The sequence below is a fragment of the Dama dama genome, chromosome Y (assembly GCF_033118175.1).
Source record: "Dama dama isolate Ldn47 chromosome Y, ASM3311817v1, whole genome shotgun sequence".
NCBI lineage: Eukaryota > Metazoa > Chordata > Mammalia > Artiodactyla > Cervidae > Dama > Dama dama.
This window is the reverse complement of record NC_083715.1, coordinates 14230834-14243922: the sequence shown is the minus strand read 5'-3', so window position 1 is coordinate 14243922 and position 13089 is coordinate 14230834. Positions and strand designations below refer to the sequence as shown.

At 55.5% G+C, this 13089-nt stretch overlaps 1 pseudogene; it reads left to right on the top strand.

Annotated features, from left to right (window-relative positions):
- The first annotated feature begins 620 nt into the window (after positions 1-620).
- LOC133053637 (testis-specific Y-encoded protein 1-like) lies at positions 621-12813 on the top strand (annotated as a pseudogene).
- The last annotated feature ends 276 nt before the right edge of the window (positions 12814-13089 follow it).

The following is a 13089-nucleotide window of genomic DNA, read 5'->3' as shown; positions in this document are numbered from 1 at the left end:
GGTCAAGTGTTGCAAGGGTTGGGGTTTGCACACACTCCCCTACCATTCAGACAGTAGCAGGATCCTGTCCCAGGAAGGAAGGTATCCAGCCACTTTGCACCCCTGCCTAACCTTTAGATACTCTGGGAGAGCTCGTAGGGATGGGCGGTCCCATGGGACACAGCAGTGTGCTCTTTAGATTGCAGAGTGAGAACACATGGCTTGAAATTCCAGAGTCCAATTAAATGCCAGCTCCTGCAGTAAGGCCAGATGAAATAGCCATGCCCTCCCTGAAGCCGAGTGGCGCCACATGGGGGCGCTGGAAGCCAGGAAGCGGGGAAGCCACCCTCTGGTCTAGAGGAGTTTCTCTCAGGATGCCGCCCAATACCCTCTCTGCCATTGGTCTCGATTTGACCCAGCAGCCTGAGCCTGTCTCAGAGCCTAGGGGGCCCGCGTGTTGGGCTGATCTCCGTGCACCCTGTCGTTGCCTCTCCAGAACCCCTTTCTTCAGCCTCTGGCCACCTGTCACACTCCAGGCCCCGCTTCCTGACCATTCCGCTCTAAACCCGCCGGAAAGAGCTAGCGAGCCACACCCGGTTACCTCAGCTGGCCCGCCGTTGTGCAGCACTTGCTGTGCTATTATGTCCGGGCCCTTCACATCTGCCCCAGCTCGGGGTCACAGCCATGTCCCAGAGGAGCATGAGAGGCGGCTGGAGGAAGGCAGGAGCATCCCGGGACTCCGGACCTTCTTAGCTGGGAGCCCGGGTGCTCAGGGGGCAGTGTCCATGGGGCCTGTTTTCGTGATGCCGTTCACGGCTGGACTTTGCAGCGACCAGCTGGCACAGCAGGTGAAGAGGTCACCCTCTAAGTGGTGGAGGCAGTGGAGGACAGCGGGAGGGCCCTGGTGGGGGGAGACGAGGCGGGTATCTGGCAGGTGTGCCAGCTGCTGGCGGAAGACGTCATGGAGGAGGTGGAGGTTGTGGCAGATGAGGAGTGGGATCAGGGGTCTCCCAGGAGCTGGAGGAGAAGACGGTGGAGGAGCAGGGCCTGGAAGAACCTGGAGGACTGAAAGAGCGGCCGGCGCCAAATGCGATACAGGCACTGACCGCCCTGCAGTTGGAAATGAGCTCCCTGAATGAGCAAAACCGTCGGGCCTCTGTTCGCTTCATGCGCGTGAACCATCTAAGGAGGAAGCGTCACTTGGCTCGAAGAAGAGCCATCCTCCAGGTCATCCCTGCCTTCTGGGCCAAAGCTGTATCCTTCCTTGTGCTCCTAGGTGTTTGCCTGTCGGGAAGAGGAGGAGGAGGTGGAGCAGAAGCAGTAGCATGTGCAGGAGAGGGGGCGTGTGGGTGTGTGGCGAGGGCAGAGGTAGGGTGCTCCAGGCCGATGACGGAAGTGTGGTCCTGGGCATTGGTAGGTTCCAAAGGCACAGCGGAGGAGTATCTGGTCAGAGCCACACCTAGAAGTTTCACAGCCAGGACTCAGGGTTTCCCCTTGAGGCCTGCATCTGAGGAGAATCAGTACCCAGGGCCTCTAGGTCAGGATGACCAGAGAGAGAACACTAGTACAGCAACTGCAGACATTTATCTTGTAAATGTGGATGATCCCTGGAAATTGCAGAGACATGGCAGTCTCCTGCCCTTGCACACACACACACACACACAGACACAGACACACAGAGATACACACACATTGAGACACACACAGAAACACACACACACCCCAGTTTCTTCCAGATATGGTAGTCACAAGGACTGCAAGTCCTAACAATGTTACCAGTGACATGCTACTACCCAGCAAACACGGGCGAGAAGGCGGTTAGGAGAGATGAGAATTAGCCCCTGCCTTTGGGTTGCAGACCACCTGAGCTGCAGAACAGCACAGGGAACTCAGAGCCACGAGCAGGTCTGATGGTATGGCAGGGCCTGAAATGTGAGTCGTGAAAAGGCAAGCGCGAGTGCCCAGCATCCTTGCAGATGCCTGTTCCAGTGTCCTTCTCCAGGCAAGACTAGGGCTGTTGCCCCTGGCTCTTCTTGGCCAGGAATGTGGCCTGATTGTCTCCTTGACACAAAGCAGATTATGAACCACACTCAAGTGTCAATCATAATCAGCGCCCAGGATGAAGATTTTCTTAGGTACACGATCGACTTGAAGGTCAGTGAGGGAGGCTGAGGATGAGTGGGTATGGCACTTGACAGGGAGGTGGGCGATGGTGTTATCCATGGGCCTGTACTGTGAGACTTTGCAGCGGCGTCATGGAGGCTGTTAATGCCCGCAAGGTAGGCAAGCAGAGGCCCCTCGATACTTGCACATTTTCCTTCCTCCCTGTGCTGGCAGATGCAGGTGCGGAGACAAGCAAGGTGCCTCTGCAAACTGGTCTTTTGGTTTTGGGACAATCTGTACATCTGCAACATGGTGATTGTTATGGAATATTACCTTGACATCACTGGTAAACGGGGCTCATAGAGTGGTGAGTGTTGGTACCCAAGGGGGCCTGGGTTGGGGTGAGGGTGGATGATTCAGCTGCCGCATCCGCCCCTGTCTCCCCTGTCTCCCTAAAGGGTATAGGGCATGTCGTTCCACACCAGTGCACTGGTCCTGGGACTTTGAACGGGGAGCACCCAGCTGCAGGCAGGACACCAGGAGCCTGAAATTTCTCAATTGGCTGTCAGGCCACAACTGCCCAAGATTGGAAAGGATTGCTGAGGTGGGTTTGTTTTGGGAGTGTGCACAGTTGGCGATTGATATTGGAGCCCTTGGCTTCTCACGGGAGGGTTAGGAGCCTGGTTAGCCCTGGGCTGACCTTGCTGTTATTGCCATCAGATCATTGGCCAGGACGTGTGGGACGATCCCCTGAAGTACTAGCCCAGGGAGGAAAATTGTGCCACGAGGGGGAGGTGACAGAAACACAGGTGGGGAGGGGGTCTGCAGCGGGGCCCTGACGGGACATCCGTGTAGAGGCTGGGGCACTCTCCTTTCCCAGATGGAAATCCTCAGGCTCATGCAAGCTGGCTGGGGAGCCTGGGTTTGTCTCAGGCACGTGGCATGTGACGGGCTGAGACTGGAGTCTTGGGGACTCGGTGTGGCCGTGAGTGAAGGAAGTCTCCCTCCAAGCAGCTGTGGTTGCAATGGCAGAATCCTCAGTGATTCTGCTCGAGGCAGGGTAAATGACGTCTGCTTTTCAGAATCATCCTTCGGTCAATCGCGCTATCCCCTGCCTTCTGCTGCTCCGAAAGTTTGAGACTGTCTGGGTCCTTCCCTCCCACCACTGCTCCTGGGGTAGCCTATGACTTGAAAGGCATGCTCCATGGGCTGTCTGTGCACTTAAGTGCTGACTTTGGGGTCGTGTGTTAATTTCCACATCCAGCACTCAACATCTCACCGCCACCACGCAGGCCACGCTGGTACCGGCTTCAGGCCGGCTTGGGAAAATACGGAAGAGCTGCGGGACGAGGTGGACAGAGGGCCCCAATGGAAGGACATGGTGCCTACTGATGCCATTTCCCACATTGCTGTGCACAGCTGTCTTCAGCTACTGAGAGACCTGTGTTCCTTGTTTATGTTTGAGTCCCCATGCAGAGCATGTGTGTGTGTATACACTCGTGGTTTTGTGTCACCTGTGTTAATGTGGGTCTATGTGTGTGTGTGTGTGTGTGTGTGTGTGTGTGTGTGTGTGTGTGTTTCTTGCTCAGTGCAAATGTACAGATGAAGGTGTCAGGAGAGGAACTTCCAAGCGACGAGAAGAGGAGGCACGAGGCGTCACCATACTGAGGGACATTGGTCGACCTATCTCTGCAGTGATCCTGTCCAGGGTGGGAAAGAGGAAAGGATGGCAAGTGATAAATCAGAGCTTGGCTCCCATGTGTGCAACTAGACCAAAAAGAAATACACGTTCACATTTTCTACCGTGTTATTTTGTGTATTTGGACCAGGTGGAGGCTTGGGTGGTTAGAGGATTCACCCAGGACAAATCAGGTGGCGTGGGGATTTGAAATCACTGCCTGTGGACCCCTGAGTCTGTGACAGAGTGGGCCAGCTGATGGAAATGTTGGAAGTGGCTATGGCAGGACCCGGGGTGGTGAGCAGGTTAAGGTCCTGTAGAGAAGGACAGAGACACGAAGGAGGAGGAGGCACAGAGAGTCTGCTGCCCTGGAGCCTTGATCCACACACGTGAGAAGGATAAATTGGAGAAATCCTGGCTCAATGCTGCTCAGAATCAGCACATCAGTCAGCACGCTCCCTCCCGAAGGAGCACACACAGGCACGATCGAACACTACATGTCAGCTGTGCTGACGTAGGCCATCCGTGCGAAACCCCAGGCAATCTTGCAGGCACAGGGTGTGAGCGTGGGATGCCATGAGTCACTTGCAACCTCCATGGCAGTGCCGAAAGGCGAGGAGAGCACATGTGGGGTGTACGTGTGTGTCACTCTGCTGGCGTGTGCCTGTGAGGCAGGGAAGTGGGAGGACGCAAGGATGGTGGGCTGGCTGCTTGTCCCAAGGGACCCTGGGACAGTGGGAGACAAGGAGGGCCCTGGGGCCCTGCGTGTTTTCCGTGGTCCTGCCAAAAGGTACCTCATGGTTCGTGTGAACCCCCTGACATGAATTTCTTCCCTCTTCTAGGGTCTTGCCCCTGGCTCTAAGGCCAGAGTGGCAAAAGTGACAGTCTGACCTTGAGGGTAGATCCTGGCAGTCTCGCTGGAGCAGAATCTCCGATTTTGTCTTAGGGAATCTGCACCAGGTGTCACTCAGAGGGAACCTACTTTTCAGGTGACCGTTTTCCATGTCCCTGGGCACAACTGGGGACTGCCTTCCTTGGCGCATGGGCTACGTAGGCAAGCAGGAATGCCTGTCTTTCCAGAATCCACCTGGGCCTAATGAGAGCACCTGAAATAAAGGCCTGGAATTTATCAAATGATTGAGGCGTTGGGTGGGATCAAGCCCTCTGGGTGCACTTGAGATAGAAATGATAATTTCTGCCCAAGCGGGGCATGAGCCGAGGGCTTAAAGGGCCAGTTTCCCAGGGTATCATCTGTTCGGGGACTCCATGAGTCTGGGTAGTAGGAAAATGAAGGGACTAGTTCTAGCGATGCCACCTTTCCTTTCTGGTCTCAGATCCCATGCGTTGTACTGGAGGAGAACCTGTAGACGCATGTGCACCTTCTTCACGACATTGTATCTGTGCCAGGCCTGCCACGGTCTCTTGGGGCTGTTGGAGCCTTGGGCATTTCATTGGCCTTCTCCAGCTACAGGGAGAGAGCACTGGGGGCACAGGTAGACAGGTGCCCACAGAAAGCTCAGGAGATAAGGAGGACAGGGACCCTTAACCAGAAAGCTGTGGGCCCTAAAGGATATAGGCATGCAATGGGACACAGACTTGACAAGGCATGATGTAGAGTGGTGCACACCAAGAAAGGCGTTCTCCAAGTCAGCTGAGCCCAAAGGCCCTTGTTTTCTGTTTCTGTGAAGGAAAGCACAGGTAATGGAATCATGCTAACATGACTGGGAATGTGAACATGCCCAAGGTTATGGGAGAATATGGAACACAGGAACAAGTCATTCAGCTGTCCACACCGAGCACTTCCAGGCCTGCCACACGCTCTGCAGGTCTGTCCCTGTCATGACCAATGCCAGGATCTTGGTAAAGTTGAACACAAGTCACAGAGATAAAAGTGCAAGCTGACAGGATCAACGAAAAAGTGAAGGAAAATAACATGGACAAAGCATTTCGGGGGCTTACCAAAATCCAGGTTCCGCACATGTGTAAGTCTCCTCTCAGGGATGTGAGTGTGGACATGTGGACATGTGTGCATATTCGTGCGGAGAAACGCCTACCAGTACACTTGTGAGGGTGAACAATCGGAAGACACCTAGCTAGGTGACGCAAGCAAGGACAGCAGAAACATTAACGGAACATAGACTCTTGCCAGTAGAAGCAGTGAAGCCAGGGAATCATGCCCTATGATCTCACTGAGTTAGCAAGTTCTCCATGGAAATAGACGCCTGCAGCCCGGACCTCTGCCAGAAAGGAGAGGCAGGAGGAAATCACCTGGGCATGATCGTTGAGTGCAGAGGAGCTGAGACACAGATTGGGCTGTAGTCCCAGGCACAGAAGCTGCGGTGGGTGAGCCAAAAGCCATTTGGACAAACAGCTGTCAGGGTCTTGGCATCCTTCTTAAGTGCTGGGCATTCTTCCCAAGTCCTGGCAAGGAGCATGAGCACCCTTTGCCTTTTGTGTAAGGTTTTAGAGATACAGTGGCACTGGAGCATAAGGACCTGCTACCTGCAGAATCATCGAGTGTGAGACATCTCTCTTTGTACCATTTGCAGAACACAGATACCGCCTATGAGGACTATAGGAAGGATGGCTTAGGTTGGTCGTCTTGCTGATACCAGCCCCACAGTTTTGGGCCACCGGGTAGGCTGGGATGTCTTCTTACCTGGAGAACAGAACCTCCTTGAAAGAGCCTGGATAGGGTAAACGGGCCATTGTGCAGGCCTCCGGCACTTGTGTGTCATGGAACTCAACACGCTGGTGTCCTTAGCCTCTCACTGGTAGGCATTCCAGCAAGCTTCAGGGAGTTCCGTCATGCCAGCAGACCGTGACCCGTTTCTCCCTCAGCGCAAGGTGTGGCAGTGTCACCAGAGTCCAGTGCAGCGTTCATGTCTGCCCAGTGAGGGAAGGAGGGTCGCCCGTCCCCTTCTGTGCTTCAGCAGTAACCACCCACGTGGGCTTTCCAGTTTGAGAGAGCACTCTCCGACCCTGTGGCCCAGAACAGTCTCATCTGCTATGGGTGCAGCTCACTGAGGAGGAGAAGGGCTTACCTTCACTCCAAGGTGAAACGTCTCTTCTGAGCGCTGGTGTCCGGAGAATGGCAGAGGACCACAATACCGCTTAGAGGGTCAGAGACACACAGGCAGCATTCCCTTGTGCACAAACAGCAGGATCACCAGAATCAGTGACAGGCGAGAAGCAGAGACAAAGAGAGGGTTCTCTGCCCTATGGATCTGGTGCGCCTGAAGAGTGGAGGTCAAGTGATGCAAGTGTTGGGGTTTGCACACACTCCCCTACCTTCCAGACAGTAGCAGGATCCTGTCCCAGGAAGGAAGGTTTCCAGCCACTTTGCACCCCTGCCTAACCTTTAGATACTCTGGGAGAGCTCCTAGGGATGGGCGGTCCCATGGGACACAGCAGTGTGCTCTTTAGATTGCAGAGTGAGAACACATGGCTTGAAATTCCAGAGGCCAATTAAATGCCAGCGCCTGCAGTAAGGCCAGATGAAATAGCCATGCCCTCCCTGAAGCCGAGTGGCGCCACGTGGGGGCGCTGGAAGCCAGGAAGCGGGGAAGCCACCCTCTGGTCTAGAGGAGTTTCCCTCAGGATGCCGCCCAATACCCTCTCTGCCATTGGTCTCGATTTGACCCAGCAGCCTGAGCCTGTCTCACAGCCTAGGGGGCCCGCGTGTTGGGCTGATCTCCGAGTACCCTGTCATTGCCTCTCCAGAGCCCCTTTCTTCAGCCTCTGAGCACCTATCACACTCCAGGCCCCGCTTCCTGACCATTCCGCTCTAACCCCGCCGGAAAGAGCTAGCGAGCCACACCCGGTTACCTCAGCTGGCCCGCCGTTGTGCAGCACTTGCTGTGCTATTATGTCCGGGCCCTTCACATCTACCCCAGCTCGGCGTCACAGCCATGTCCCAGAGGAGCGTGAGAGGCGGCTGGAGGAAGGCAGGAGCATCCCGGGACTCCGGACCTTTCTAGTTGGGAGCACGGATGCTCAGGGGGCAGTGTCCATGGGGACTGCCTTCGTGATGCCGTGCACGGCTGGACTTTGCAGCGACCAGCTGGCACAGCAGGCGAAGAGTTCACCCTCTATGTGGTGGATGCAGTAGAGGAAAGCAGGAGGGCCCTGGTGGGGGGAAACGAGGCGGGTATCTGGCAGGTGTGCAGCTGCTGGCGGATGACGTCATGGAGGAGGTGGAGGTTGTGGCAGATGAGGAGTGGGATCAGGGGTCTCCCAGGAGCTGGAGGAGAAGACGGTGGAGGAGCAGGGCCTGGAAGAACCTGGAGGACAGAAAGAGCGGCCGGCGCCAAATGCGATACAGGCACTGACCGCCCTGCAGTTGGAAGTGAGCTCCCTGAATGAGCAAAACCGTCGGGCCTCTGTTCGCTCATGCGCGTGAACCATATAAGGAAGAAGCGACACTTGGCTCGGAGAAGCGCCATCCTCCAGGTCATCCCTGCCTTCTGGGCCAAAGCTGTATCCTTCCTTCTCCTCCTAGGTGTTTGCCTGTCGGGAAGAGGAGGAGGAGGTGGAGCAGAAGCAGGAGCATGTGCAGGAGAGGGGGTGTGTGGGTGTGTGGCGAGGGCAGAGGTAGGGTGCTCCAGGCCGAAGACGGAAGTGTGGTCCTGGGCATTGGTAGGTTCCAAAGGCACAGCGGAGGAGTGTCTGGTCAGAGCCACACCTAGAAGTTTCACAGCCAGGACTCAGGGTTTCCCCTTGAGGCCTGCATCTGAGGAGAATCAGTACCCAGGGCCTCTAGGTCAGGATGACCAGAGAGAGTACACTAGTACAGCAACTGCAGACATTTATCTTGTAAATGTGGATGATCCCTGGAAATGGCAGAGACATAGCAGTCTCCTGCCCACGCACACACCCACACACACAGACACAGACACACAGAGATACACACACATTGAGACACACACAGAAACACACACACACCCCAGTTTCTTCCAGATTTGGTAGTCACAAGGACTGCAAGTCCTAACAATGTTACCAGTGACATGCTACTATCCAGCAAACACGGGTGAGAAGGCGGTTAGGAGAGATGAGAATTAGCCCCTGCCTTTGGGTTGCAGACCACCTGAGCTGCAGAACAGCACAGGGAACCCAGAGTCACGAGCAGGTCTGATGGTATGGCAGGGCCTGAAGATATGAGTAGTGAACAGGCAAGCTCGAGTGCACAGCATCCTTGCAGATGCCTGTTCCAGTGTCGTTCTCCAGGCCAGACTAGGGCTGTTGCCCCTGGCTCTTCTTGGCCCGGAATGTGGCCTGATTGTCTCCTTGACACAAAGCAGATTATGAATCACACTCAAGTGACAATCATAATCAGCGCCCAGGATGAAGATTTTCTTAGGTACACGATCGACTTGAAGGTCAGTGAGGGAGGCTGAGGATGGGTGGGTATGGCACGTGACAGGGAGGTGGGGGATGGTGTTATCCATGGACCTGTACTGTGAGACTTTGCAGAGGCATCATGGAGGCTGTTAATACCCGCATGGTAGGCAAGCAGAGGCCCCTCGATGCTTGCACATTTTCCCTCCTCCCTGTGGTGGCAGATGCAGGTGCGGAGACAACCACGGTCCCTCTGCAAACTGGTCTTCTCGTTTTGGGACAATCTGTACTTCTGCAACATGGTGATTGTTAAGGAATATTACCTTGACATCACTGGTAGCGGGGCTCATAGAGTGGTGAGTGTTGGTACGCAAGGGGGCCTGGGTCGGGGTGTGGGTGGATGCTTCAGCTACCACATCCGCCCCTGTCTCCCCTGTCTTCCGAAAGGGTATAGGGCATGTCGTTCCACACCAGTGCACTGGTCCTGGGACTTTGAACGGGGAGCACCCAGCCGCAGGCAGGACACCAGGAGCCTGAACTTTCTCAATTGGCTATCAGGCCACAACTGCCCAACATTGGACAGGATTGCTGAGGTGGGTTTGGTTTGGGCGTGTGCACAGTTGGCAATTGATATTGGAGCCCTTGGCTTCTCATGGGAGGGTTAGCGGACTGGTCAGCCCTGGGCTGACCTTGCTCTTATTGCCATCAGATGATTGGCCAGGACGTGTGGGACGATCCCCTGAAGTACTACCCCACGGAGGAAATTTGTGCCACGAGGGGGAGGTGACAGAAACACAGGTGGTGAGGGGGTCTGCAGCGCGGCCCTGACGGGACATCCGTGTAGAGGCTGGGGCACTCTCCTTTCCCAGATGGAAATCCTCAGGCTCATGCAAGCTGGCTGGGTAGCCTGGGTTTGTCTCAGGCACGTGGCAGGTGACGGGCTGAGACTGGAGTCTTGGGGACTCGGTTTGGCCGTGAGTGAAGGAAGTCTCCCTCCAAGCAGCTGTGGTTGCAATGCCAGAATCCTCAGTGATTCTGCTCGAGGAAGGGTGAATGACGTCTGTTTTTCAGAATCATCCTTCGGTCAATCGCGCTATCCCCGGCCTTCTGCTGCTCCGAAAGTTTGAGACTGTCTGGGTCCTTCCCTCCCACCACTGCTTCTGGGGTAGCCTATGACTTGAAAGGCATGCTCCATGGGCTGCCTGTGCACTTAGGTGCTGACTTTGGGGTCGTGTGTTAATTTCCACATCCAGCACTCACCATCTCACTGCCACCATGCAGGCCACACTGGTACCGGCTTCACGCCGGCTTGGGAAAATACGGAAGAGCTGCGGGACGAGGTGGACAGAGGGCCCCAATGGAAGGACACGGTGCCTACTGATGTCATTTCCCACATTGCTGTGCACAGCCGTCTTCAGCTACTGAGAGACCTGTGTTCCCTGTTTATGTTTGAGTCCCCATGCAGAGCATGTGTGTGTATATACACTCGTGGTTTTGTGTCACCTGTGTTAATGTGGGTCTATGTGTGTGTGTGTGTGTGTGTGTTTCTTGCTCAGTGCAGATGTACAGATGAAGGTGTCAGGAGAGGAACTGCCAAGCGACGAGAAGAGGCGGCACGAGGCGTCACCATACTGAGGGACATTGGTCGACCTATCTCTGCAGTGGTCGTGTCCAGGGTGGGAAGAAGGAAACGATGGCCAGTGATAAATCAGAGCTTGGCTCCCATGTGTGCAATTAGACCAAAAAGAAATACAAGTTCACATTTTCTACCGTGTTATTTTGTGTATTTGGACCAGGTGGAGAGTTCGGTGGTTAGAGGATTCACCCAGGGCAAATCAGGTGGGGTGGGGATTTGAAACCACTGCCTGTGGACCCCTGAGTCTGTGACAGAGTTGGCCAGCTGATGGAAATGTTGGAAGTGGCTATGGCAGGACCCGGGGTGGTGAGGAGGTTAAGGTCCTGTAGACAAGGGCAGAGACGCAAAGGAGGAGGAGGCACATGAGAGCCTGCTGCCCTGAAGCCTTGTTCCACACACGTGAGAAGGATAAATTGGAGAAATCCTGGCTCGATGCTGCTCAGAATCAGCCCATCAGTCAGCACGCTCCCTCCCGAAGGAGCACACACAGGCACGGTCGAACACTACATGTCAGCTGTGCTGACGTAGGCTGTCCGTGCGAAACTCCAGGCAATCTAGCAGGCACAGGGTGTGAGCGTGGCATGCCATGAGGCACTTGCAACCTCCCTGTCCCAGGCACAGAAGCTGCGGTGGGAGAACCCAAAGCCATTTGGACAAACAGCTATGAGGGTCTTGGCATCCTTCTTAAGTGCTGGGCATTCTTCCCAAGTCCTGGCAAGGAGCATGAGCACCCTTTGCCTTTTGTGTAAGGTTTTAGAGATAAAGTGGCACTGGAGCATAAGGACCTGCTACCTGCAGAATCATCGAGTGTGAGACATCGCTCTTTGTACCATTTGCAGAACACAGATACCGCCTATGAGGACTATAGGAAGGATGGCTTAGGTTGGTCGTCTTGCTGATACCAGCCCCACAGTTTTGGGCCACCGGGTAGGCTGGGATGTCTTCTCACCTGGAGAACAGAACCTCTTTGAAAGAGCCTGGATAGGGTAAACGGGCCATTGTGCAGGCCTCCGGCACTTGTGTGTCATGGAACTCAACACGCTGGTGTCCTTAGCCTCTCACTGGTAGGCATTCCAGCAAGCTTCAGGGAGTTCCGTCATGCCAGCAAACCGTGACCCGTTTCTCACTCAGTGCAAGGTGTGGCCGTGTCACCAGAGTCTTGTGCAGCGTTCATGTCTGCCCAGTGAGGGTGGGAGGGTCGCCCGTCCCCTTCTGTGCTTCAGCAGCAACCACCCACATGGGCTTTCCAGTTTGAGAGAGCACTCTCCGACCCTGTGGCCCAGAACAGTCTCATCTGCCATGGGTGCAACTCACTGAGGAGGAGAAGGGCTTACCTTCACTCCAAGGTGAAACGTCTCTTCTGAGCGCTGGTGTCCGGAGAATGGCAGAGGACCACAATACCGCTTAGAGGGTCAGAGACACACAGGCAGCATTCCCTTGTGCACAAACAGCAGGATCACCAGAATCAGTGACAGGCGAGAAGCAGAGACAAAGAGGGAGATCTCTGCCCTATGGATTGGTGCGCCTGAAGAGTGGAGGTCAAGTGTTGCAAGGGTTGGGGTTTGCACACACTCCCCTACCATCCAGACAGTAGCAGGATCCTGTCCCCGGAAGGAAGGGATCCAGCCTCTTTGCACCCCTGCCTAACCTTTAGATACTCTGGGAGAGCTCCTAGGGATGGGCGGTCCCATGGGACACAGCAGTGTTCTCTTTAGATTGCAGAGTGAGAACACATGGCTTGAAATTCCAGAGGCCAATTAAATGCCAGCGCCTGCAGTAAGGCCAGATGAAATAGCCATGCCCTCCCTGAAGCCGAGTGGCGCCACGTGGGGGCACTGGAAGCCAGGAAGCGGGGAAGCCACCCTCTGGTCTAGAGGAGATTCTCTCAGGATGCCGCCCAATACCCTCTCTGCCATTGGTCTCGATTTGACCCAGCAGCCTGAGCCTGTCTCAGAGCCTAGGGGGCCCGCGTGTTGGGCTGATCCCCGTGCACCCTGTCGTTGCCTCTCCAGAACCCCTTTCTTCAGCCTATGGCCACCTGTCACACTCCAGGCCCCGCTTCCGGACCATTCCGCTCTAACCCCGCCGGAAAGAGCTAGCGAGCCACACCCGGTTACCTCAGCTGGCCCGCCATTGTGCACCACTTGCTGTGCTAGTATGTCCGGGTCCTTCACATCTGCCCCAGCTCGGGGTCACAGCCATGTCCCAGAGGAGCGTGAGAGGCGGCTGGAGGAAGTCAGGAGCATCCCGGGACTCCAGACCTTCTTAGCTGGGAGCCCGGGTGCTCAGGGGGCAGTGTCCATGGGGCCTGCCTTCGCGATGCCGTGCACGGCTGGACTTTGCAGCGACCAGCTGG